The sequence below is a fragment of the Atta colombica genome, unplaced genomic scaffold (genome assembly GCF_001594045.1).
Source record: "Atta colombica isolate Treedump-2 unplaced genomic scaffold, Acol1.0 scaffold41, whole genome shotgun sequence".
NCBI lineage: Eukaryota > Metazoa > Arthropoda > Insecta > Hymenoptera > Formicidae > Atta > Atta colombica.
Genome location: NW_017259520.1, coordinates 566,237 through 571,343, shown reverse-complemented (window position 1 = coordinate 571,343; position 5,107 = coordinate 566,237). Strand labels below are relative to the sequence as shown.

The 5,107-nt window shown below is 35.2% G+C and overlaps 1 pseudogene; it reads right to left on the bottom strand.

Moving 5' to 3' along the window:
• Positions 1-2,866: 2,866 nt before the first annotated feature.
• LOC108691165 overlaps positions 2,867-5,107 on the bottom strand; it is a 39,241-nt pseudogene continuing 37,000 nt past the window's right edge.

Here is a 5,107-nt window from a genome sequence, read left to right as displayed (position 1 = left end):
TCTCTCTCTCTCTCTCTCTCTCTCTCTCTCTCTCTCTCTCTCTCTCTCTCTCTTTCTTTCCCCTTCTTTCATTCTTCGTCATCAGTAAAAACGGAAGCGGAGAACTTGGAGGTTCCTGGTTTATCCGACGCGGTATTTCTGCTCGCATATCGCGGTATCCTATCGTATCGATATGACTTCCCTGAGGGTCGCTCGAAGTAAAATCATTAGTAATGCCATTGTGTTGCCCTTCATCCTCAACCATTCTCGTTCCCCGAGACAACTGATGCTCGATATGCCCCTTTTTTGCAAAATTCGAGCGATGAAAAGCAAAAGGAATCCAATCATTTTTAACTTATCTCGTAATGCGATTATTTTCTATATCGTTACGTTTAAAATTAAGTAAATTAAATAAATTATTAGTTAGTAATAGTAAGTCCTGAAAAAATATGATGTGGAGTGTGTATAAATGTTATTTTACATATTTTAAATAGCTATTCATATGTATATTAAATAATTAAAATAAATATTTTTGTTTTATATTTTTACAGTCGTGAGAATATCAATAATAACACGCTAGAGGAGTACATTTATATGAAGAACTAATAATTCTTGTATAATTCCTGTAATTTATTTCGTAAATTGACGAGGAACCTCGCATATCATAAAGAAGAATAACATCTCCCAAACCGACGATATTTTATATCGATCAAAACAGCCTTCATCACACTCAGTATCGCACGCATGGCCTAAAACGTTTCAAGTGGAAATTTTTCACTTTGATTCCAGTATTTATCGGCACTCGTTACGATCACTGTAATCGACATGCAATTAGCCCGAGTAGATTAATACCGCTCGAATACTGGTAATGGGTACTTTGCCGATATGTATGTAGGTGTGCATTTCGCGAACAAATACACATGTATACCTGTTATAAAAGAGATACAGATGCCGCCCGTTGCACAACAGGAAGAAGAAAACGAAAAATGAACTCCATTCCAATATTTTAAAAACGTATTATATAAGGGTTAAAAATATTATATTTTAATTTTAATATAATACGAACACAGAGCGATAATTTGACTATAAAATCATATTCATTGACGAACAAATCTGATTGTTATAATTATTAAACTAATAATAAAATTATACAAATTATACAAATTATAATTAAATTACATAAATACTTAAATATTAATACAGACATAAAAAATAAAATTCTTTAAATATAAGTAATACACAGTTGTATATAATTTGTAACAAATTGTAGAATATTTTTTAACAAAATTAACATTTTATTTATTTATTTTAGAATTTATATTTTAAAATATTTTTATGTTAATTATTTACTCATAAATTGAATAAAAATTTAATACAAGAATTAACAAGGACTTTTAACAAGGATAAATTTTAATATAAATACGAAATATTTTTTACTGTAATATATAGACATATATGATATCTTACTTATATTTTTTTATTGAGTTTCATTGTGCTGCAGACATTGATAAGACTAAACGACAAAATTTTTATATTTGGACGCAGTTGTTATTTTATATAGTAAGCTGCAAGTCATACAAAATCGTAACAATCGGAATTTCGTATAAATGATACTGTCGCGATCGGTAATCCGGCGCGCATTCTAGACGTGCTATAGGACATCCTACAGCATAGCATCTCCGTTCGAGACGACGCCCATTCGATATTTCGCGAGATATAATATAGATACACGTGCGCGGCGATATTCCACCCGTATACGATGTATCGATACAGAATGGTAGCGGATAGGTAGAAAGGTATGGGGGAATATGATGCGCTCCTATCCAGATATGTGAACGACGCAGATATAATACAGGTACGTACCTATATACGGGATGCCCGAGTCCGGGGATTCTCTGCCGCGGACGTCTGCTTCACGATAAGATACGGCGTGCAGCTCCGTCCGAGATCTCTCCGGTTTTGCAGAAAATTCGCGGACCCCCTTTATCGGGTTTCCTGATAGCGTTCCTTTTTTCCTTACGAGCGGTCAGAGGCGGGACGAATTGGAGGGAAGAGGGGGGGGGGAGGAAAAAAGGAAGTTGAAGTCCACACTGGAGTGGATATCGACATTTGGTTCCGTATAAACGGCTCGAATCAGATTAGAAGCCCGATCGCTGGATGCCAGCAGCGACTTCGATATAATCAAAACGAATTTTCGACGATTCTCTTGATAGTTACGATGTAATAACTGTCGCTAGCATAAGTTGTCTCAAGCAGAATTTATAAGGCTGATGTTGAGAAAAATTACGGAAATGTTGGTAGATTATCGACGTGATGACAGAAATATTGTTGATGACATAAAAAATTAGTCACTATTATGATTTTTATAAGAGCTCTCTTTACATTACATTCTTTATTATTATCGAATTGAAAAAGTTAATTGCGTTATAATCGAAGGATTTCAAAGATTTCATTTGCAAAAATTGATCAATTCTTCTTTAACACACGATAAAGTGAATCGTCAGCTTTACCTATGAGATGGCAAGGATCAGTGGAATTTAAACGTTACGTCGAAAGGATTTCGGATTAGATATCGCTTGCATTCTACGGCGCGTCTATCGGTCCTTCGACAACGGAGGTTGAACAAAACAGCAATCAATAAAGACGAAGTTAGTATCCGTACGACGGATTCCTTCAATCAAATTAGGAACATCAAAGTATCCAAGCAAAGGCAAAGGAAAAGGACGAAAGGACGAAAAGGTGGACAAGAGGAGATCTTGTGCAGGGTAGAAGTCGACATTCCTCGAAGGGTGGCTGCCAGGAATTAGCCTCTATCTTCAGAATCCGAACTCCCGAGACAAAGAATCATCCCTCGTCTCTTCTTCTTTTCAACCCCTGACTCTCTTCGTCAGCTCGCGTACCCGAGCATCCTTACGCTTCTTGATATCAGCTCGCTTAAGAAATCGTCTTGGGCGTGGTCATCATGAATCGAGTTCCAATAATTTGCCACTGAAATGTTAAAGAGATAATCTACGAGATAAATCGACGATCTGTAAATTTTGTCATTCGCGAACATTACATGTTTATTTGATTAAATTCTAGGCATAGAAGAAAAATATAAAGATAATTTTATTTAGATGTTGTCTGCGGAAACTACACTGAGAGAAAAATGTACTAAATTTTAATAAATATTTATTCGAACAGTGCCAATTGAATATTTATTAAATGTAAACATATATTTATTTGGTACAGAAACCATTAATTTGATTTAATTATTAAATTTTTTTTACTTAAAAAATAATTATTTTCCGTAAATAAATGTTGTATTACTACTATTTAAACAATTATTTATTAAAATTTAGTTTTTTTACTTCAACGCTGAGAATTTTTTTTAGAATTTATCCTGAAAATATGAGGATAATATTGTATTTGAAAAAATTTTATGTAAATTTCTTTCATTTATTAAAATTATAATAAAATATAAAATAAGTTTGATTAATTTTACTGAACTGTATAGTAATAATATAATATTATATTGTATCACTACTACTATTTTCAGGCTAAATTAAAAAAAAAATTCTTTCCGTGAACATTTGCTATTTTTACGCTTTCATATTTATGCGTTTTACATATTTATGTGCGATAATTATAAGGTACGAAGTTCGCATCAGAAAGCGTTTTAAGAAAATTGGAAAACATTTTTAATGACGCAGGAAAACTCGTATTCACGTCATAATTTTTGCGCGATATGTTCCTCACTAAAAACATACGCATGATATTATCTCGTAATTGCGCGGTGCGCAACAATCAGAATGAAAAACTCCCGGTCTGTTTGATGTCTCAGCACGCATGGTGCGTGGTCGGTTGATGAGCCGCGAGTCATGTGCACATCCGTAAAAATCTAGCGAATTGCCGTTTTCCGTGTGATATGTGGCGCGTGTCGTTATTATACATTTATTTATTATAATGCTCCCGTACACTATAGAGTGCGAATGAAAATTGTGCTACGCAGAAATAACTGACGAATGCTATCTATAATGAAGTTTACAATGGTTTAGCTATGAGGTCATGTGTACAATAAAAAAACAAATTATTGCAATAATAAGTAGAGCAACAATTGTATTGTTGCTCTACTTATTACTGCAATAATTTGTATAATAATGGTAATAGGAAAGGCAATGGTAATGGAAATAGGAGTATTGTAATTAATATTTCTGAAACATTATACAATGCAGATATAAAGATCATGGCACATAAAAAAAATTAAATTAACAGTAAAATTTAAGAAAATTGGCCAATTATAAAGAATGTAAAAATAATAATGTAATCAATAGAGAAGCAAATCCAAAATGTCTGCTTAAATTTTTTTTGTGTGCCATAATCTTTATACTTTGTGGAAAAGTATATAATAGCAAAGAGAAATACTGATTAATCTATTCAGTTATGAATAAGTAATGCAATTATAAAATTGTATTATAGTATATTCTCAAGCAATATTAAAAGACGTTTTATTGTAATTAAATACTACAGCGGTATTTAAACGCGACGTAAACGTGACGTAACCAATAACCAGCAAGTAATTTTCCGATATCTTTTAGATAACGCGAAATGAAACATCTCGGAAATCCCTCGTTCGAATAAATGCGAACACTTTGAGAGGGAGTCTTAACTCGCAAACGCGGGCAAATCTCCCTCGATCGTCGTTCTCTCGCGCTCAACGAACGCAGCAGTCTTCTAGCACATCGCTATCGTAGAAGTTCACGATCGCACGATCGGAAGTTCCAAAAATCGTGTAAACGACCGCTCCTTGCTACGATCCCGGGTGGAATGTCGTTGCGCCGGGGGTGAAAAGATTTGACGCGTAGACAATGGCCGTTGCATCTTCGAGCGATACGATGAGAAGAGGGGATAGCGAGGGGGTCCTGGTAGTTGCAAAGATGGGGTGATGGCAGGAAAGGAAGGGAAAGGGAACTCGCGCAAGCGCCCCCAGGAAAGTGGCGGCATAAGCGGTCGCACGGGAGAAACCACCCCAGCGGTAGTACGGCTGGTGAGCCCGAGACGGACGTCTAAGAGAAAGAAAGAAAGAATGAAGCAGAGGGAGGCAGCGAAAGATGGGGGCGAGTAGGGGGATGTAAATGCCCCCGTGATG